Raw genomic sequence first — 23726 nt, 5'->3', positions numbered from 1 at the left:
GATGGCCAAACACTTACTGACCCCTCCCAAATTGCTTCTAGCTTTGTGACTTATTATGCCGAGCTATATACTCCCAATGATGCTCTGCCGGAATCCTTTATCCATCAATACCTTGATGATCTGCCCCCTAAAGCCGTTTTGAATGAGGCATGAGCAGATCTAGGTGCCCCGTTGATGGTCTAAGAACTGAGCGCTGCCCTTGAAATTAAATGAATGAAACGCGAGCCGCCGTTTGCTGCTGGGTGTGCTAGTCCGGTGACGGAGTTCCTTCAGAAATGTCTAAAAAACGAGGGCTCAGCGTCGAAGAAAAAAGAGCACGTATGATGGAGATTTTTTTTGAGACTGAAGATGTTTTTCAGTTAAAAGACTTGGAGAAGATTGCACCCAAAGAAAAAGGAATAACATCAATGTCCGTAAAGGACATCTTACAAAGCTTAGTTGATGATGCCATGGTGGACACAGAGAAAATTGGAACTTCAAATTACTTTTGGGCTTTTCCAAGTAAAGCTCTTCATGCACGAAAGCGCAAGTTGGAGACCCTAGAAACTCAGAATTCGGAATGCATCCAGAAGAAAAAGGTCTTACAGCAGAGCATTGAAAAAGCTAAAGTTGGACGCCAAGATACAGAAGAACGTGCAGCGCCCGTGAATGAACTTGCAGCGCTCCGACAGCAAAAAGAACAGCTGCAGGCAGAAGTGGAAAAATACAAACAGTGTGACCCAGATGTGGTTGAAGAAATACGTCAATCCAACAAGATTGCCAAAAACGAAGTCAACAGATAGGCAGATAATATATTTGCAGTGAAATCGTGGGCCAAGTGAAAGTTTGGATTTGAAGAAAGTAAAATCGACAAAACTTTTGGAATTCCAGAGGACTTTGATTACATAGATTAAAGTGGTGATTAAGAGTCGCTGTTTAATGTTGTGAGGTGTGCACTCCAACTGTTCTAGAAGGAGAATGCTTGTTTATACTTGTCCATCAGTATAAAAACACCAAATAAAATCGCGCCACCGCCCACCTCATTAAATAATTGTTATGACCTAGAAAAAACAATCAATATGAATGGCAGGTTTTTTTTTTGCTGAAACGCTTTGCATGATCAATCTGAGATTTTGAGAAAATAACAAATCTCTAATGTTTTTGTTGGTTTTTGTTCACTTTTCTTGCGTTAAGAGACCAAGTCTCAAAAGCAGTACTTGGCCAGGAGTCATTGAGTTGTGATAGTGCATTCCTCTAAATGCACAGTTGGTATTTCAAGTTCGCAACGTTGACTGTTACTAATTGTGGGTGCTGTGCATGTTGGAGAAAGATAAGTCACGCCCTGACCTAGTTTTGCTCTCTAATGATTATTAAATGCCCAAAACTTGCACACAAAAAAAAAAAGAAATGAATTTGTACTTGTAAAGCACACTTAAACCCCAACCGTGGTTTCCTGGCACTGTACGTACACCGCTGTGGAACACTACCGGGCTTTTCCCTGTGAAATGTCCACTCCTGGGCACCCCCAAAGTGAAGCCAGGCATCCCAGCGCTGTTGGGGCCATTGTAGAGATTAAGCAAGCTATTGCCCAGAGTTGCAGAGTGGGACCCATGATTAGAATAGGCACCGAGGCAAGAATTATCAGGACCGAGGAAATTGAGCCCAATACCAACCGAGGCGGGAATTGAACCTTGGTCCCAGGCCAGACCTCTGCATCAGGGTCTGCCGCTCTAACCATTGAGCCACACTTCTCCTTTGCCGACCTACGCTCAGGCAAAGCCCCAGGCCTAAACGGTTTCCCGTGTGAGTTCTATAATGTTTTCCAATCCCAGTACCTTACTCATTATCTAGAGGCAGTAAATTTGGTCATCTAGGAGGGGAGATTCCCGTTGGATTGGCATCATGCTAAAATTGCGGTATTCCCTAAGCCCGGCCAACCTCCAGATCAACACTCATCATACCATCCTATATTGTTGCTGGATGTGGAGGGGCCAAATTATTGGCCAAAGCCCTGGCTAATTGCATTCTCCCCTATATGTCAGACTTGGTTCACCCTGATCAGACGGGCATTATTCGTCGTCGAGTGACCCGTCAGAATATTCAATGAGCACATAATGCAGTAAAAGAGATTGATTAGTTGAAAGGCCCGGCGGCGCTGCTACTGACCGATATAAATAGAGCATTCGATTTGCTGGGGTGGACATACTTGTTTGTCCTCCTACAGCACCTAGTATAGGACCGCGACTCATGTCCTATATTAGACTACTAGATCTCATGGCCTTGGTTATAGTGGCCGGTGCGGTCTCAAATCCCTTCCCTATAGGACGTGGCACCCAACAGGGATGCCTCCTTTCTCCGTATTTATTTGCGTTAGCAATGGAACCGCTGGCCTCATGGGTTAAAATCAATGCTCAGGTGAAGGGCTTTGAATAGCCGGGAGGGTTTTCGGATCGGATGCCCTCTATGTGGACAATGTTCTTTTCTTTCTAATGGAATCGCATTGAACGGGACCCCGAATACTCCTCATTATGCAGATATTTGGTCAACACTCGGGCCTGTATATGAACGCTAAGATGTTGATATTGTGACGTATTCGTGGAGGCTCAGAAATTAGCACATGGACGGGAAAAGTAACACTAGCCACAACTGGGCTTAAATACCTCAGGGTCTACATTTTGGCCTCTCAATCAGTGTCGTGGAATAGAAATATTGCCCCCATCTGGATGCACTTGCAGGCTGAGATTGAGACTTGGACGCGTATGCCCCTCTCCATACTGGGAAGGTCGGCGATATTTAAGATGGTATCCCTCCCTTGCCTTCTCTACCACCTGCAGAACCACCCCTTTCAGATTTATGTCTCCTGGTTCCAGCAGCTCGACTCCAGAATTAGCACTTCCTGTGGAATGCTCAAGCTGCTAGGGTTGCGCTTCAAACATGCTTTCAGTCAACATACTGCGGAGGTTTAGAGATCCCTGATATCCAATCATACCATGCAGCATCTCATCTCCTGGTTTTGAATGACTAGTGGTATGGGAATAGTAGCAACACGGCGTATCAAGTGGAGAAATGACTTAAGGGAGATGTATTGCCCCATAAACTTCTATACACCCCAAAAGAGCTAAGGAAATTGCCACCCGCCACACAAGTGGTTTTCGGAGTGTGGAAAGAATCACTGCACAGGATGGGGTGATGGAGTCGATTGACAAGAGAGATGCCTCTTTGGCAGAGAGGCCTTATGCCACAAGTGTACACCTTAGCAGGGTTTAAACAATGGGATGCCATAGGCATTTCCACGTTGGAAGATGTAATGCGAGGTACCACCATGAGGTCCTTTCAGGAGCTCAGAAATAAATATGCCATGCCACACACCCAATTTTATAAATATTTACAACTGTGACATGCCTTATCCCCATGTTTTACACATTTTGAATCTCTCCCAGAGTTTAACCCGATAGAGGCAAAGGATTTTATGGGGGACTTAGGGGATCATAAGACTGCAAAGATATATCAAACTATAGTGACAAACCTCTTCACAACTTTAGACTAACTCCAGGAAAAATGGCAGACATATCTTGGTCCCCTCGATAGTGACGATTGGACAGAGGCCTTGGAATCCCTGAGGAATACCGCAAGAAGAATACCGCAATAGCTTCTCGCCTCAGACTTATTCAGTTTAAATATTTACATCATGCTTACTTTATCAGATACTTGCTATGGAGAGCGGGGCTGATAGATTCTCATAAGTGCCTACGGTGTACAGCTTGTACATACCGTTTTGGAATGTTCTGCATTTGGCAGGTTTTGGAGAGGAGTTACGCATTGCTTATCAGAAGTTCTGGGATGGGGCATACCGTTGTCTCCTAAGCTTGTTCTATTACATATTATGGTAGAAATAAGGGGAAACATTTATAAAGTACATCTGTTATTCTTGGGACTTATCTTGGCAAAAAGGGATATAGCTAGGACATGGAAAGATCCGGTTCTGCCTAAATTGGGAGCTTGGAAGGTAGGCCTTGATCGGTGTATAGCGATACAAAAGGGAATGATCAGCCAGGCTATCTTGAATTCAGTGGCAAAGTGAGCAATGGACTCACGTCTTAGCATACCCTACCTACTTAGGGCGAACAAAGCGATACAAAAGGGGATGATGGACGGAGCGTTTGAGCAAATCAAACACTCATCCTTAGTCAACTGATCTGGGTTTAATCCATCAACATTCTTTAGCTCACTCTGCCACCCCAGTTCAGACATGGCCATATGCAAATCAGTCTGACCCTGTGCCTCATGGGAACAGTCCAGCCCGAACTGCCAAGCCATGTCTTCCCTGGACCGGAAACAAGCATCCTGGGACCGGTTTCGGATTCATAATCCTCATCAGCCAGGCTATCTTGAATCTAGTGACAAAGTGAGCAAGGGACTCATGTCTGAGCATACCCTGCCAACTCAGGGCGAACAAAGTGATAGAAAAGGGGATGATGTATTGATTGGTGTGTAGGCCAAGATCAGCCTATCTTTAAAGCACTGGGATGCCCGCAGAAGCACTTTAAATATGGAAACATTGGGCAGAGTTTAGGGGTCTCATATTAGAGCCTCCCCCACCACCACCTGCAGAGGCGAAAACCATTTTAGAACATATCACAGGACAAAAGTGTTGATACAAGAGTTTATGAAATATGTGCAATGGCTTGATGGGTAAGATCTATGTTCTACTATAAAGTATGAGACACAGTCACTTGTAAAGTTGGGGGCTGACGTTTATAGACCCGAAATGTGTATATTTTTGTATCATAAATGTCATATAGAAGTCACCTGCTGGACAACTTTTACATTGATCAATCTATATTCTTGTTCCTCTGTAATGAGTGTGATTATCTTATTTGATCACTCAATAAAAAAGAGTTTTGAAAAACCAAAGTTAAAATGGGGAGTCCATAAATATTGTGAAGTGGAGACCTGGTTAAAGCTCCTCCATGACATAAATCATAATGATTGTGCTCGCTTTCGGAAAATGGTGAACACGATAATATACCCACAGCACGGGGGAATTGCTTCCCATATCTCAGCGGAATCCTGGTCAAGCTTTTTAGGCAAGTACATTAACCATCAATCTGTGGGAGATCCATCAACTCAGACAAACAGGGTGACACTGGGGAAATGCTCCTCCGGAGCCCTATTAAAGAAGGTGATCACAACAAATGCACCAGGCTCAGATTACACCCCTGAACATGAGTTCAGTGCTTCAAGGATGCTCTTAAAAAGGACACAGATCACAAAAGGGAGAAGGAAAGGGGACCCGGGAGCGAACAGTATCCCACAGACACTATTCAAACAAAGGGCGGCAGAATGGGCACGTACCCCGCAACCTCTATTTTTGGAAGTCAGATCTCTGGGTTGGATTCCAGAATCATGGAAAGGCTCTATGATCGCACCAATCCACAAATGCGAAGATAAGGCCTTGCCAGGAAACTACCATCTATTGGCACTGATCATCAATGAGGCAACATTTTTTGCAGGCACCGTGCTAGAGGAACTCACAGCTTGGGCAGACGCAAATGAGATAATATACCACTAAACCAGACAACATTTTGCAAAACGTCAGACACAACAAATAAACATCCTGGCAATCTACTCATTGAGGCTCCTTTATTGATTTCACACTGCTTTCAACAATGTTGAGAGGGCAAGACGGTGGGGGAAACTGACCCAATGGGGTATTCCACAAGCTCTTCTAAATATTTTGACACTTCTCCACACAGACACTTGGGTCCAGGTGAAATTAGGAGCGGGTACTCACCTCTCCAGAAGCGTTCTAACAACCAAAGGCCTAAAGCATGGATGTGTGCTCGCTAATGCATCCAGATTGGGAGGAAAAACACTGACCAATCTTCTGTAAGCAGATAATATAGTCCTGCTTAGTCACACACATGTTGGCCAGCAACATCTCCACAACAAAATGTAGAACTACACTACAGAAAACATCCTACAAATCAAAACAAGTATAATGTCCATTAACAACAAGAGTAAATGGCAGAGGCTCTGGCACTTGGCCAGCACACAAATAGAACAGGAGACTACTAGTATCTAGGCATCAGCATAGACAAATAAGGATCCTTCACTCAACAGAAAGATGAAATTAGAAGGAAAGGACTGGCAATAGCAATAACACTGAAAAACTTCACATCAAAACTGACTGGGCCCACATTAAGCCCTCTCCTGAAGGTAGCACAGGCCAAAATTCTCCGCACAATAACCTATGGTAGGGAATCAATGTGTGGCAGAGATGCCAAACTATTGGTTTAACTATTAGTTAAAGCATACAGAATCCTGTTTAGTCTCCCAAATTATACCTCACCAGCTCAAATAAGGCTGGAGTTTGGCCTATTAAAACAATCCTTGGCCAGGCAGGGTGTCTACATCATCTGCTGAAACAAAATCAGATCCTCCAGTCCAAACACCTTAAGCCAACTCTTATGGCAAGAACTTTAGCAGAGGGACATAACTCCTGCAAGAAGCTATCTTCTGGAATCTTTGGCAAACACCAGGCTCTCTGATTTATGGAACACACAGTTCCACCATTCAACCTTCAAGAAATTGGTTTGGAAATCTCTAAAATAACTCTCACTGATGGAGGACAAAGCCACATTCTCAGCCAAGGCTCGCACCTGAATGACTCTGAATAAGGCATTGTCTGGGTCTACTTCTGTGTGCCCAAAACCTTCCACCCTGGTTGAGGGCGCCCTACCCTAACTTCTTGCCTCTTGTATGACAACAGAATAGAAGACATTTTGCACCTACTTTGCACCTGTAAGGAGCTGCTGCAGGAAAGAAGATGGTTGCTAAAGACCCCCTTCAATCAGAGAGGAATTCGCTCACAGCTGCAATCAGTGCTGACTTACTTTGATCCAGGGGACACACAACTGACCTGCAGCCTGGTAATATTTCTTATGCTAGCTGCACAAAAAATGCCACTAGCCTCCTACCAGAGATGAAGCCAGGTCACTGGTTGAAGACACACTAAGAATCCACTACTGGGACATTAGAAACCAAACCTACCCAAGCACTGAATCCAAGGCCCGATAGCAACCGCGTATACTTGAGAACTTAGCATCTACTACCTTATAAGTAAGAAGATGTCGCAACCGTTAAGGCAGAGAAGGGAAGGTAATCTGAGACTAGTACTTTAAACACTACTGATTTCATTTATTTCACTGTGTTTACGTGCAACAAACCTGGCTCTAGCCCCATTGCAAAGACTCTGGCTTTTAAATGATAATGCTGCTCTTTTAAATTACATTTAAAAAACTACTAAATGTTTTTACAATGATTTCTGCAAGGTGCTACTACTAGATACACTCATGCAGCACTGTATTCTATTGTGTGTTCTTATGGTTTTATAGGATGTTTTTTGTATTGTAATGGTTTTCAGTAACTAGGCAAATGAAAATAAACCTAAACTTAACTCCAACTGAAGGATGACCCTCACCCAGCAGGGAGGCTAGCAGGCCTTGGACTCCAGTCCCGGTCACACGCAGAATTCTTGCAGCGCTTTCCCCTCACACAGTCATCTGGCTGTTTTACAGGTTCTGGGGTCTCACGCTTATAGTTCATTCCCAGCCACCAAATGTGATTTGGAACTGAGTCTTTGAAGTTTAATTTTGGGGTCTTTTGCTTTTTTGAAGTGCCCACTCTGCTCCTCTGTTCTCTCTTCCTCTAGAAAAGCAGTCTGTCACAGCAGGAGCAACTCCAAAGTGAATAATCCCACAACATAGGCCAGTTGAGTGACTAGAATTCACACTTGTATGTCAGCCACAGTTATGTGTGCATCAAAAGGTTAGCCCAGTGACCCCGGCCTTACCTTTTATGATTTACATATCAGCTCCATCTCCCTCATGAGATGTGCTCAGTCCCCTTTCTTGTGACCTCTCAATGATTCAAAGAGCACCCTTTGAAGTGCACAGGGGAAGTCTGACTCTACCCTCTCCAGTGTGCGTCCCTATCATGTTTATAGAAATGCTGCAATACACAAAACTGTTTGGGGAGATTTCAGATTTCCCTGCCTCCACTCCATGTTCCACACTGCAGGCTTGGGTCGCACACAATGGAACCCAGGGCCCTCCACGCATTGCACCATCCACAGGCACACATACACCTAGTGCATGAATAAGGTATACAAACACTGCACAGTACCAGCCCCGGCCCATGCAGGTAAGAGCGGTTAGTCGTGGGGCCCGGTGGGGGATGATTTCAATGGATGATGATGATGAGGGAAAATGAAATAAATAATGAATTTTCCCTCTGCAGTGTCTGTCAAGCTCCACTGCCCCACCGGGCCTCACTACCCCACCGCTCTTCTTAGCTGCACAGGCCGCGGCTGGACAATACAGTATTCTTTAAGTGATGCACCTCTTATGGGCAATTCTATATCTAGCACATACATTTAACTTGCATACAGTACCCAGCACTGTATCCTTTGTGTATTATACCACTCATAGGTACAAATACATCCAGCACATGCAAGCACTGCTCAGCACTACATCCTTCATGTGTTCTACCATTCTCATACACACATAAACCCAGCACATGCACTTACCATGCAGACACTGCTCAGCAGTGCATTATCCTTGCATTGTACCCCTCCGCGGTACATATACACCCAGTGCCAATATACCACTTTGAGCTGAGCAGCACTTCTCAACAAACTGATGGTTGCCAAGGCTGAGATAAGCACACAGCAGCAGAACTTAAATGAGTGAGCCTGGAGTCCTCATTCTAGTGACACAGGTTAAAATAGGCATTTTCACTCCTACTGATCACTACACAGTATGCTGGCACCACCATTTGTGTGCTGCTTAACTCCTGTTGAAGGCAGAAGTCTTCTACCACTTTGAGGTACTTTTGGCACCCCTCCCAGTCCAACAAAACTGCAATTCCTGAAACAGGGCTATGTTATGGTGCACATGCATGATCTGTGTTTGCCATTGACAGCAAAAATCATCATTAGGCATACAGATAACAGTAAAGTTTGGCACTCAGGGCAGGGTGCACATCCATTACCATGCAGAGGGATTTTCTGCCCCAACAGGAGATATCTGGTAATAGTCTTGTTAAGGCCTATATTGCTTCTGTGTTGCCATGGGGGTGAATCACATATCAGAATATAAAATGCAAGCTTAATAATGTTCCCTAAGGCACCATTTGAAGTTATTCTTTGAGCTTAATAAGGAGTCAGTCTTACCAGTTCAAACCCTATGCTGCTGGGAAGGCTTCCCTGAGTGGATAGGAGATTTGGTGACTCAGCAATAGCCAAATGCAAACAGGTTGCAGCAATTGCAATTGGAATGGAAAAATAGGGAAGCAGTGAAGCTTTACAATACAAATGATTGGCGTGCTGAAGGAGGGGGATCTTCTTGTATCCCACTGGAAGCAAAGGAAAGCTCAAACCACAATGTTTGCTATATGTGAGACCTTCAGAATATGCCAATGATCTAGTCACAGATGAAATTGTAGAGACTATTCTACAATAACAATAAATAAAGCTCTTGGAGATGTTGTTCTGCCAAGAGAATTCCTTAAAATTAATAAGGTTTAGATGACCATATTATGGGAAAGATTTTTCAAGGAATCCAAGTTCATTAAAGTCAGCATTTAATGGGGGCCAATATGCCTTCTAAAAATACTGTTGATTCTCATCATTGGACACCAGCTGCTATTCATATCCATTATCACAGCAGATTTGAAACACTTGCAGAGTTATTGGGTAATCATTTTAGGAGAGTGACATGTAGCCTTCTCCTCAGTAGCAGTCAGTGGTGGGAGTGCTGCCGGGCGGTGACGTGGGGCGGGGGAGTGGCAAGGTGGGGGGTAGTAAACTACAGAATACTGACAAATACAGGTAGGTAAACATATAAATGAATAAAACAAATGTGTGGCTCGCACTGCATCGCATTTGGCAATGCAGTGCAAGCACCGAAGTTCATTTTATTTATCAAAATGTTTACTTACCTCAAATCGGCCGTAATCTGTAGTTTACTACCCTCCCACCCTGCCACTCCCCATCCCACGTCATCGCCCGGCAGCACTCCCACTACCGACGCTACTGCTTCTTCTTGACTCCCAGGTGGTGTTGTCCTTGAAAAAAGTTCTCATGGATCTATTGTCACATTCAAGCCCCTCTTCTATGAAAAATTGCCAGCTGCAGATGCTGGTGCTCTCTTCAAACTCAGAGAAAGCTATCAATTAGGCTAAAGTGAACTTTCATTTTAGGACTATGGAAAGGAGAGACCTTGTTATTGACCTTATTTAAAGTTTAGTGACTGGGTTACTCCATCACAAACGTGACAGACATTTCAACTGACTTATTAGAAATGCGTTAAATCCTAAGGCACTTGCAGTGAGGCAGACTGAAAATCTGTCACATTTGTGATGGCCTACCCATCTGTCCTTACAGTGAGTTGGCTTTAAAGAAACTCAACTGCCCAAATAGATTGTGCAAGTTTCTTAACTGATATGTTTGATATTCATAGAGGTACGCAACAAGACTGCCTGCTTTCCCTCCTTTTATTTCTACTGGTATTGCAGCCCTTTTGTTGTAGTGATTAGATAAGCTGAGAATACATCTGCTGATCTCAAATAGGGGCAATCCATCCTGGCACTCATATCTTTGTTCAATGATTCTCATCATTCTCAGGGCAAAAAATAAACTGATGGAAGAGTGAGGTGTTTTTTATTTAGAGTTGTAGAACAAGGGCAGAAGTAGCAGATTATAATTTTAAGTGGCTACACACTAGCTTAAAATAGCTCGGAATATTGGTAAACGGAGGCCTAAAAAATGGGCAAGATGGTTGCCCCTTCATCTGTGACAATACTAGAGGGTCCAAGTAATACCACTGTATGCAGCTTCCTTCTTCAGTTATTTGCTCACTAGGTCGCCTTTCTGTCATTCCTTCATTGAATGTTTGGGTAGGGAGCTGTAGCGAAAGCTGGTTTATTGGATGTAGCCACAATGTGGATCGGTCAGTGGCTTCCAATAATTGTATAACATTTTGTATGGATGGAGGGGGAAATCACGGCTAAAGGCAGCTAAATTCCAAGTGGCTGTAATGTCAGGAAGTTTGCAGCACCCACACTGATTTTTGTAATTGGTAATTGTGCCCAATGTGTGTCACTCACTTCCTTCAAGCTAACATCAAGACATCATGTCCTTGTCAAACCAATGCCCAAATGATCTGTAATACAGGAAAAGCTTCCTAGCATTTCAACCTGACCTACTTTTTATGCGATGTTAAAGTCTTTGTCAGTGCTGTGTACACATTAGAAGAAATTCAATAATACCTTGGTCGAGGTTCCACTGTCGAGGTTCTACTGTGGTGTAATGCAGGCCTGATTTGTAATGCTTCATTTCACAGGCTGCAAATCCACCTAAAAAAATAGTCACAATCCTTGTCAGGGGGAATCACAAAAGTCACTAAATAAACCTGTGCTTAGCCCTTTGATAGTTTGGCACAAAAGCAGTCAGGTTTATTTTAGGAAAGTAGGATCTGACTGCATAGTTACCCCCGCTTTTTGCTTGGTGTTGTGCTGGTTTTTGACTAGTCTGACTGGGATCCTGCTGATCAGGACCTCAGTCTATCTGATTCCTCCCTAAAATGTAATGACGTATACTTAGGTGTACTCCAGATTGTATACTGAGTTACCATTATAAGTCCCTAGTATATGGTACACATGCAAGCAGGGCCTAGGTACCACAGAGGCCTTCCATGGGCTGAAACATGTATTATGCCACCCAAGAGAGGCCATGCAAAATGAAACTACAGGTCTGCCATTGCAGCCAGTGTAAGCTGGTGCTTGCACCACTTACTTTAGATATCGGTTCACTATATCTATAGGTCACTACGCTTAAAACGTAAAAGTCACCCCTACAGCAGGCCTTAACAATCCTGGAGGCAGGGTGCCCCTGAATGAGCTCGGCCCCTCTGCAGCCTTCGGAGACAATTCTCCCGGATTGTCTGTGACTCAGCCAGACATATAGGTTGAGGTGCATTATAACCTCAAGATAAATGCTATCTCAAAAATGGCTGAAACAAAATATTTTGTGCTTCGTATCAAACACCTTGGAATCATACCTCCACACTGGTAACCGGTGTGGGAGATATGATTACACCCTTCTGAAGCGAGCTTCATGGGGTCACTGGTCCTTTCGGTGCCATCCTTCTCGACCTGAGCACCACAACATTGTTGCTGCTGAGCAGAGACACATTTCTGCCCTCCTGCTGCTAAGCTAAGTTCAAGCAGGGGAAACCAGGACAAAAGGCATCCTATCACATGGAGGTGTGATCACCTCCCAGACAGGATTTAGTGTATTGTTGCTGAGTGGATGCACTACCAAAGTGCCTGAAAGTCTGCACCTGGAGCACATTTGGTGACCCTGTGCACAGTTGAGCTTAAACCAGTTCTGGGAGCTGTTGGCTCCTGCTCTGGTGTGATACTGAACAAAGAACATGAGAGTAACCTCCCTTCTGTCCTGAACCTCCCCTAGGAGGGTCCCCTGAACCTGTCCATCCCTCTCCCGTGGGTACATAAGGGCTTACCTGGCTGTAGGACCTTTAATTTGATGTGGGCAAGATTCCGCAACAAGAAACTACAGACCTTCGGCCGTCTGGACACTCTTGACTTCGCTGGACTTCGACTAGACCTGGCTTCATCTTCCTCTCTGTCCAAAGCCTTGTCTGTGCCCTTGCACCATACAGGCTCTGTTCAGGACCTGTTGAGCATTATAGACATCGGAAGAATCTCCCTTGGGGTGAAGGACTCACTCCCCTGCATTCACAGGCACCTTAATGCAACTGACCGGTCTGTTGATCCAGAGTTCCTCCGGACTCTGAAGGCTCCAGAAACACAGGAGGTAGGTTCGAAAGTTCCTATAAGTAGAACTGCCCTCTCACCGAGTTTGAGGCCAGTATCCCTTGTGAGAACTGCATAACACAATCCCCTGTGCAGTGCATACTTTTTCAAATGCATATGCTTGTTGGCAATTCCCAAGCTTGTTTATTGGACTGCATTTAGTCCTGATCCAGAGCAGTATTTCCACCAAACAACTCCAGCCTCCTCACACCGAGTACTCCATGGGCTGGTATTTTGCGATCTTGCTTGATGTCCCCTTGCGACTCCAGGTAATTCGGCCTGTGGGTCCTCCTGCGTGTCATATTGAATTCTGTTGCTCCTTCTTGGTTGCTCTAGACGTGTCCTGACTCACCATTGCTTGGTGAGTACGCTGGACTTTGCTGGTCCACATCGTAACCTGCTTGACTTTCCTGTGTGTTGCTGTTGCCAAGGCTTGTTAGTGCTCCAGACGGATACTGACCCCTCAGCACTCGACATCCTTTGTGGGACAGGTTCTATTTAGATTATGGTCTTCATTGACATCTCCTGGTTCTCATGGCTGCAGAGTCAAGCAACCCTTTTTCGCACCTGAAGCACCCAACATCGGAGGGCATTCGTTCACTGAACCCCTAGTCACCCTGAAGTGACCCAGACTCTGTCCCCTCTGCTTGCACAATCCTTCTATCATGAATCTACCCTTGGATTCCAACTGACACTTTCTTCCTTCCCGGCAGCAGCTCTTCTTTGCAACCCTCCATTAAACATGATGACGGTTTCCGACACCACTCCAGACCTATGCACCCGGCTGTCTTGGGATAGGTAACTCAGGTACTCCAGTATCCACGAGTGGGGCAGCTCTCCAACCTCCTAAGTTCCAAAGGGTTTCCTCAAAGTCCACCGAGAAGGGTCGTTAAACTGTAAAACTGTAACCACAAATTCCCCATAGTATTGCAAGGAGCACGTGGTCGTGTTAGCAGACTGCACTCGTCCTCCGTAGGGTCCCTTTTTCCCACCTTGGGTGGTTCCTTGGTGTCCCAGCGATTATACGTGTTCTAGACACTATCTCAACACTAGAATTGGTTCTTATACTACTATTTTAGTATATGGTTTGGTCTCTCCCTGGAGCTCACTTTGCATTTTGCTACTTACAACTGTTTCTTTGCTAAAGTGTTGTGTGCTTTGTGTTGTACCCACGTGTAGAGTATACTTGACAGTGCTATATAAATAAATACATATTTATATAACTACTGTATGGTTCTTGTTTCATTCAGTTAATACTAAAGGTGATATTCTAGTAAAAACAAGCTGCTTTACATTCCTTCAAGATTAAGCCTGAAGGCTGCTCTCCACAGCTACCACTAGGATAGTTTTCTAAAGGATATATTTGACCTCATACATCATAAGGGTCGTTTGTACTGGTGCAAGGTGCCCACATTAATCAGTGGACAGCATATACAAGGCCAATTTTTCACATTGGTGTGTAGAGGTTGGAATTCAAACCTGCATGTTTTACCAGATAAATCTTTGTATTGATTAACTGAAAACCACTAAGTACTAGGAACATATAATACAGCTTAGAATAAGTAAGTTCTACTGAACTTGGGGTTGCATAGTCAAGGGTCTAGCACACCCTTTCTCCAGCCTAAGAGAGTTTAGTTTCTTACTAGGTTAGGTAGGTGCATACACCACGCCACACTTATTATGTCTTCTAAAGGAGAAGCCACCAGTGGCTCTCTGCCTTCCAGATACACTGACTTTACAATCCTGGAATCAAAAGCCATGTGTGTTTCTAGAAATCTGAAGATAGGGAGAAATGCCTCATTGAGGTGTCACTGTTAGATGACCTTAGGAAAACCCTGGGTCAGATGAACAGAAAAGAGTGGGCAGGGAATGAACGCAGACCAGGAGGTGACACCTTTTTTGTCCTAGACTCCAACCCTGGCCAAGAGGATCAAGATGATTCCCACCTGGACAACTCATATCTTAAGGGATAGGGTGAAGACGACCAAAACGACCCTCTATTCACTCCTCCTGGAAGAGTGCTGACTTTACCAAGGAGATCTAGATCTCCCTCTTCAGAGTCACATCACTCAGGACAGTCTGTAGGGACCTCGGTATCTAGCAAGAGGGGCCATTCCTTAGACAGAGAGTATCAACTGCTTGAACTTGAGAAACCTAGGTTTAGGCTCAGGCAAGAGCAGTTGACCCAAGATAAGGAATCCCTAGAAGTACAAAGGGCTAGAAATAAATTGTGACTAGAGTCTCATGGTGGTAGCAACAGTGTCCCTAGAGTTCAGGAACACTCTTTTGACAATAGGAAGCTGAGCAAGATTGTCCCTCCCTACCATGTTGGGGATGACATCCATAAATAGTTAACTGCTTTAGAGAGGGCCTGAAAAGTACAGAGGGTCCCTCAAGAGCAGTGGGCAGCTATTATTATTGCATTTGTTACGCGCAACAGCTACCCACAAAGGGTTTCCCGGCGTGAGATTTATAAAGATGTCTCATTCAAAGGATGGAGAGGGCCTAGATGTTAAATAGCCAGGTTTTTAAGATTTTGCGGAATTTAAAATAGTTATCTTCGTTGCGTACTGAGAAAGGCAAGGAGTTCCATAGCACGGGCCCTGGATAGCAAAAAGATATGCCTCCCATACGGGACAGCTTGATTTTAGGAATAGCAAACTTTCTTTGTGTGGAGGAGCGCAGGGAAAAGATGGGCTATTGTGTGGCTTACCTTTGTTGACAAAGGTAGAGATAAGCTCTTTACTGTTAGAGAAGAGGATGCTGACAATTACTCAGTACTGAAGGCTGCTTTCATTGGTGGGTTTGGCTTAAACACTGAACAGAACGGGATTAAGTTCAGAGACACCCAGAAGGCACAGACTCAGGACTGGGTAGACCTTGTGGATAGTGCTACAAAGGCTCTGGAAGGTTGGATACTTGGCAGCAAGGTGCTTGACTATTTAGGATTGTACAATGTGATTATGAGGGAGCAGATCCTTAATAATTGTCAAAAACAGCTATTGCACCAGTACCTGGTGAACTCAGATCTGACTTGTCACCAAGAATTGTGAAAAAAGACAGATAAATGGGTCAGAGCCAGGATGAAATAAAAGAACCAGGGCGGTGACCAGAAGAAAGATTCTTCCAAAACCCAAGAGAAAGGTGTGGATAAATCAAAAGATAAGTCCTCTGAAGGGCCCCAAAAATCCTCTTCTCGGGTGGGTCCCAAACTCCTTCCTCTCCTGAAAAAAAACCTTATTGCTTTGTCTATAAGAAGCTAGGCCACAGGAAAAAATATGCAATTTGCCCCAAGGTCAGCCATAAGGAAAATATTCCTCCAAACACTACTTTTACACCTCCTGGTACTACAGGTAGTAATCCCCCAGGTGGTGGTAGGGCACCCAGAAATGTAGTTGGGTTTATATGGGGAACTGAGGTGGACCCTGGCCTAGCCAGGTCCCCCACACAGGCCTCTTTAGTCTGTGATGGTGGCATGGGGTTTGCTACTTTTACTGTCAGTCCCAATTCTGTGGGCATGTACAGACAAGAGAGCTTCTGATCAATGACCAGAAAGCTGTAGCCTATATGGACACGGGGGCTAGTGTCACCATGGTGACAGGAACCCTAGTGCCCACAGCCCAGCTTTTACCTGAGTTTAAATACCAGGTGACCAATATTGATGGTGAGAGGACAGATCATCCCATGGCTGTAGTCAATCTCATCCGGGGAGGGGTCAATGGTCCGAAGAGAGTGACAGTGTCCCCAAACTTGCCTGTAGATTGCCTCTTGGGTAATAATTTAGAAACTTCAGCCTGGGCTGAAGTAGAACTGAAGGCCCAATTACAGATGTTAGTGTAGTGTAGCTCCTATATAACTGATAGGCTCTGCGCAGTGGAATAATATTCACTATAGATTTGACATAGGACTGAGGTCAGTATGTCTCTATCAAGTACATTAAAATTAATTACTTGTGTGTGCCAGCTTACTCAGAGGTCACTAGAAACTTCTCGAATAAACAAGAAGGGATTCGTTTCTGACAACCGCATAAACATGGCAACTTTGTTTCCATTAGAATCGGAACAGTCTCAAAATCTTGGAAACAATATATAACAGTTTCACTCAGTGCATGCTTAGTTTCTACAGAGTTCAGACAGAAATTTGTAGACGGGCATTTCAATAAAAAGGGTTTATTGAACAGTCTTATTTCTCGTGCAAAAGATCTGAACTGCTACAATCGTAAGACAGAACGCGAAGTATAATCTGTACAGTGATAGCAGTAAGATAAAATAATACTACAATAGCATGGTTTTCAGCTATGACATAAATTCATAAAAATATATACATAAATAACACAGGCAAAAATGTGAATACTCTTCTGATGCTTCTAGCTAGTTCTACCCCAGTGTACCTAACCTAAGTGTATTATGAGGTAAGAAGTAGGTGCTGTTTTTTCTTTAGTCTAGTTTAGCTGTAGTTTAGATTGGTGTTGCCAAGATTTGCCAAAAGTCCCTCTAGGTTCTAGCCCGCTCCATCCCTTAGAATGAGAGAGGTTAGAATCTCTTTCCGCATCTCGATCTCTAACACCCCAAAAGGGGAGTCAGAAACTCTGGAGCTGGATTCTCTGAGAGGAGGATGACAGCGTCTGGTCAGTGCGTCAGGCAGGGGCTTGACTTCCTTCCGAATTTGCCTTGGCTAGTCGTGTTGTGCATGTATGCAGCTGAATCGTGGTTTGCCATGGCAAGTTAAAGTATATTTATACCTTGAAGGTGTTTAGGAATGCCAGTATTAACGTAAAAGTCGGGCTGAAGAACGTCATGAATGAACCCCTAAGGAATAGATTTTCATGCATAATAAATGAGTTCTTGGAGAAATCCATAACCCAAGCAAGGGGAAGTCCTAAAGTCTTAAGAGTCTGGTTTTCCAAGAACTCATTTTGACGTTGATGGACTGATGTAGGTGGCCATGTCTGTATTTAGTTAGCATGGATAATGCCTAAATTAGAGTAGGATTTCGATGCCTTAATATGGGCAATGCAAATTGTGGCCATATAAGGGCATAAATCGGGAAACCTATATACGGTATCTAAATCGACACACAACATTAGGCTTCGCTGAGAGAGTTGGTGGGTCCCCTAGGGCCTTGGTCCAACGCCAGGAAACATTTGTAATAGTGGAGCCTGAAACAATGGTCCACTCTGGTCCACCTTATCGCACAGGGAATGAAGAAAAGTCTTCTTCCCCCCAGACTATAGTTAAGGGTCTGCTTCCTCAGGGAACTTATCCTACCCCTTGGGAAGGAACTGCCCCAGACGTTGTCAGGCCTGTCCACTCAGAACCACTTATGGAAGGGGACCCTTCCCAGGAGGTGACCAGTCTGGGGCAGGTATCCTGCACCTCGCTACCCAGCCTCAGCCAGCCTAGGGATGCAGAGGTCACGGATGTTAGTAGATCCCTAGGGGCCCACCGTCCAGAGGAATCCTCTCATCATCAGATTAGGGACACCCAGTCTAGTAGCACTAGCCAGGCAAATATTCCTCTACATTCCGAGGGATCCCTCTTACCCTTAGGCAGTGACATCCCCAGATAGACTCTGATGGGCAAAGGAAACCCTGGGACAAAGCTTCCCTGGCCATCCATTGATCCAACTCGAGGGATTCAACCACCACCTGTAGGCAGCCAGAGGTTGATCCCTAGGGCCAGATGGAAAGAAAGGTCTCTATGATGACCAGTGCTCTGAGAAAGCTGAGGCCAACCCTGTTAGGGCCTCACTTCCCTACTCAGGCACCACATCAGCCTTTTTCTTTACCACAACACACTACAGGTAGTAATCCCAAATTCTGGAGAGAACCCAAGACCCTTCAGGGTAGGGATTTCCTAGTGCTCCATAAGACAGGGAGTATCCATGCTAGTGCAGGCCCTTCCTTATATGTCCACTTAGGAAATAAAGTCTCAACTGGGCAAGGTTAGCCTTATCTCCTTTCATTTGAGGGGGTTATGAAGGAAGGTAGGATCTGACTGCATTTCAACCCCCACTTTTTGTGCCTGGTGTTTTGCTGGTTTTTGACTAGTTTGACTGGGATCCTGCTAATCAGGACCCCAGCATATCTGCTTCTCTCTAAAATGTAATGACATGTACTTAGGTACTATCCAGATTGGATACTGGGGTAACCTTATAAGTCCCTAGTATATGTCACAAATGTACCTAGGGCCTAGGTACCAAAGAGGCCTCCCATTTGCTGAAGCATGTATTATGCCACCCAAGAGAGGCCATGCAACATGTAACTACAGGTCTGCCATTGCAGCCTGTGTAAGCTGGTGCTTGCACCACTTTCTTTAGATATAGGTTCACTATATCTAGAGGTCACCACACTGAAAACGTGTACGTCACCCCTATAGCAGGCCTTTACAATCCTGAAGGCACAGTGCTGGGTTTTACGTGAGAGGGTGCCCCTGCATGAGCAGGGCCCCTCTGCAGCCTTCAGAGACAATTCTCCCAGGTTTTCTGTGACTCAGCCAGACATATAGGTAGAGGTGCATTATAGCCTTGCGGTAAATGCTATCTTGAAAATGGCTGAAACAAAACATGTTGTGTTTGGTATCAAACACCTTGGAATCATACCTACACATTGGTAACAGGTGTAGGAGGTATGATTCCACCCTTCTGAAGCAAGCTTCTGGGGTCACTGGTCATTCCGGTGCCAACCTTCTCAACCTGGGCAAAACAAAATGGTTGCTGCCGACCAGAGACACATTTCTGCCCTCCTGCTGCTGAGCCAAGCTTGAGCAGGGCAAGGCAGGACAATAGGCATCCTGTCACAGGGAGGTGTGATCACATCCCAGACATGAATTAGTGTATTGGGGCTGGGTGGATGCCAAAGTGCCTGAAAGTCTGCATCTGGGGCACACTTGGTTTCCTTGTGTATTGTCCAGCTCAAACCAGTTCTGGGAGCCGTTGACTCCTGCTCTGGCACAAAACAGGACAAAGGACATGGGTGTAGCCCCCCCTTTGTACTGACCCTCCCTTAGGAGGGTCCCCTGAATCTGTCCAACCCTCTCCCGTGGGTACATAAGGGCTTAACTGGCTGTAGGACCTTGGATTTTATGTGGACAAGATTCTGCAACAAGAAACCACTGACATTCGACCGTCTGGACATTGTGGACTTTGACTGGGCCTGGCTTCGACTCCCACTCCATCCAAAGTATTGTCTGTGTTCTTGCACCATACAGGCTCTGTGCAGGACCTTTGGAGCATTAAGGACATCTGAAGAATCTCCCTTGGGGTGAAGAAGTCACTCCCCTGCATTCACAGGCGCCCTAACACAACTGACCGGTCTGCTGATTCTGAGCTCCTGTGGACTACGAATGCTCCAGCAACACTGGAAGCAGGTTCTGAAGTTCCATGAGGTAGGGCTGCCCTCTCACCACTCATGGTTCTTATACCACTATTTTAGTATGTGGTTTGGGCCCCCCCTGGAGCCCACTGTGTATTGTGCTACTAGTTAGAACTGTTACTTTGCTAAAGTATTGTGTGCTTTGTGTTGTTCCCTTGTGTAGGGTATCCTAGAGAGTGTAAATACATATTTTTATAGCTACCGTGTGGTTCTCCTTTCATTTAGTTAATACTAAATGTGATATTCTGATACAACAAGCTGATTTACATTCCTTCAAGATTAAGCCTGTAGGCTGCTCTCCACAGCTACCACTAGGATAGCTTTCTAAAGGTTATCTTTGACCTCATACATCATAGGGGTCGTTTGGACTGGTGTAAGATGCCCACTTTAATTATTGTATGAACATTGTGTAGGTGGTCTGCACTCCATTTCTCCTTTTATTTAGTCTGAAAACATTTTTAGCCAGTTGTGTGCGACCCTGGGAAGTGCAAGCCCAAATGCACCAATACAAAGTATAGACATATGGGGAGCGCGTGTGGTTGCACGCTCCACACCCAGGTGCACTGCTTGTGTGGATGCCATATCCAACCTAAATTTCAACCATTCGACCTCTTCACAGATTATTCAAATTTTTCATCAATGTTCGTCACTCTGTTAACATCGTAATCATCCAATCCACATATTCATCGCTCTGCATTTCGGAAACTTCTCATACTTCCATGTGTCCACCCAGACTTCTTTCGGAAATAAGATCCTAATACACTGATTCAGAGCAGCATTCTTTTATTTCATTCCAGACCCAATGCATTTCGGGCTAAAATCCAGCCCTTCGTCAGGGGTAACTGTAAACGGACAATTTATAAATAATATCAATATTTGTTTAAAAGTCTTATTTTAAAGAAACATTTCAAGTGCAAGCCGTCTGACATTCAGTGTTCAGCAATGTCGATATAAATTTAAAAAACATACAATTTCCCCAGTCTATGAATCCGATTCAAACTGTTAATTTAGTTTAGTTTAGTTGACCCTTCACCCGCCAAAACAGTTTGCTTTGTAACCCCTAGTGCGTTCACTTTATCAGACGTTGAGAAGAAATGTAACCAACAATGCATCCGAATACGATTCTGAACTAATGCAGTTTAATTCAAAGCGTACTATTTCCCTTGTTATGCATTTCACCCTCATGGCAGAACTGCGATATGTTAGCTTTCCTCTTACACAAACTTGCTTATCATCCTTACGTGTTTCTACAGCAAACAGAAATAAAGCCCCGTTTTCATGTTTAGCATACCTGCTCGTTCTTTCAATTCTTTCAACCCGCGTTACGCGCTGCAAGTGATTACGTTTCGCACGTGTGCAAACCTAGGCTTTAACCATTTCCTACTCCTCCCACTTCCTCCCCAAGCCTGACTAGTCCTTTTGTTGTACACCTGCACTACGTTCCCCATAATGCATTACAGTGTATTTGCCGAATCTCATGCTGATTTCATGCTTATTATAGACAAAACATCATTCGCTTGCCTGAAACGTTCATAATCCATCTCTAAAAAAACGTTTAAAATGTCCTTCAAAATGTTAGCGATTGCCAACGCTAAAGATTGTTGCCCTGATCATGATGTTCAACTGTATGTGGATGTCCGAGTATTTGTCCAACATTTTGTCCATTTTACTCATGCCGGGTGCGAAGACCAACGGGGGGCTAATTATTTGTATGAACATTGTGTAGGTGGTCTGCACTCCATTTCTCCTTTTATTTAGTCTGAAAACATTTTTAGCCAGTTGCGTGCGACCCTGGGTAGTGCAAGCCCAAATGCACCAATACAAAGTATAGACATATGGGGAGCGCGTGTGGTTGCACGCTCCACACCCAGGTGCACTGCTTGTGTGGATGCCATATCCAACCTAAATTTCAACCATTCGACCTCTTCACAGATTATTCAAATTTTTCATTAATGTTCGTCACTCTGTTAACATCGTAATCATCCAATCCACATATTCATCGCTCTGCATTTCGGAACTTCTCATACTTCCATGTGTCCATCCAGACTTCTTTCGGAAATAAGATCCTAATACACTGATTCAGAGCAGCATTCTTTTATTTCATTCCAGACCCAATGCATTTCGGGCTAAAATCCAGCCCTTCGTCAGGGGTAACTGTAAACGGACAATTTATAAATAATATCAATATTTGTTTAAAAGTCTTATTTTAAAGAAACATTTCAAGTGCAAGCCGTCTGACATTCAGTGTTCAGCAATGTCGATATAAATTTACAAAACATACAATTTCCCCAGTCTATGAATCCGATTCAAACTGTTAATTTAGTTTAGTTTAGTTGACCCTTCACCCGCCAAAACAGTTTGCTTTGTAACCCCTAGTGCGTTCACTTTATCAGACGTTGAGAAGAAATGTAACCAACAATGCATCCGAATACGATTCTGAACTAATGCGGTTTAATTCAAAGCGTACTATTTCCCTTGTTATGCATTTTACTCATCTTTAGCGTTGGCAATCGCTAACATTTTGAAGGACATTTTAAACGTTTTTTTAGAGATGGATTATGAACGTTTCAGGCAAGCGAATGATGTTTTGTCTATAATAAGCATGAAATCAGCATGAGATTCGGCAAATACACTGTAATGCATTATGGGGAACGTAGTGCAGGTGTACAACAAAAGGACTAGTCAGGCTTGGGGAGGAAGTGGGAGGAGTAGGAAATGGTTAAAGCCTAGGTTTGCACACGTGCGAAACGTAATCACTTGCAGCGTGTAACGCGGGTTGAAAGAATTGAAAGAACGAGCAGGTATGCTAAACATGAAAACGGGGCTTCATTTCTGTTTGCTGTAGAAACACGTAAGGATGATAAGCAAGTTTGTGTAAGAGGAAAGCTAACATATCGCAGTTCTGCCATGAGGGTGAAATGCATAACAAGGGAAATAGTACGCTTTGAATTAAACCGCATTAGTTCAGAATCGTATTCGGATGCATTGTTGGTTACATTTCTTCTCAACGTCTGATAAAGTGAACGCACTAGGGGTTACAAAGCAAACTGTTTTGGCGGGTGAAGGGTCAACTAAACTAAACTAAATTAACAGTTTGAATCGGATTCATAGACTGGGGAAGTTGTATGTTTTGTAAATTTATATCGACATTGCTGAACACTGAATGTCAGACGGCTTGCACTTGAAATGTTTCTTTAAAATAAGACTTTTAAACAAATATTGATATTATTTATAAATTGTCCGTTTACAGTTACCCCTGACGAAGGGCTGGATTTTAGCCCGAAATGCATTGGGTCTGGAATGAAATAAAAGAATGCTGCTCTGAATCAGTGTATTAGGATCTTATTTCCGAAAGAAGTCTGGATGGACACATGGAAGTATGAGAAGTTTCCGAAATGCAGAGCGATGAATATGTGGATTGGATGATTACGATGTTAACAGAGTGACGAACATTAATGAAAAATTTGAATAATCT

General features: G+C 44.2%; 1 protein-coding gene and 1 pseudogene across 1 annotated transcript in view; both read left to right on the top strand.

Moving 5' to 3' along the window:
- Window positions 1-23726, top strand: part of HMGCLL1 (3-hydroxy-3-methylglutaryl-CoA lyase like 1) — an 826606-nt gene that overhangs the window by 533346 nt on the left and 269534 nt on the right. The gene's annotated exons all lie outside the window — the stretch shown is intronic.
- LOC147707430 (meiotic nuclear division protein 1 homolog pseudogene) lies at window positions 261-893 on the top strand (annotated as a pseudogene).

Source organism: Lissotriton vulgaris, chromosome 6 (genome assembly GCF_964263255.1).
Source record: "Lissotriton vulgaris chromosome 6, aLisVul1.2, whole genome shotgun sequence".
Taxonomy (NCBI): domain Eukaryota; kingdom Metazoa; phylum Chordata; class Amphibia; order Caudata; family Salamandridae; genus Lissotriton; species Lissotriton vulgaris.
The sequence above is the reverse complement of the archived record's forward strand: the minus strand, read 5'-3'. Positions and strand labels throughout refer to the sequence as shown.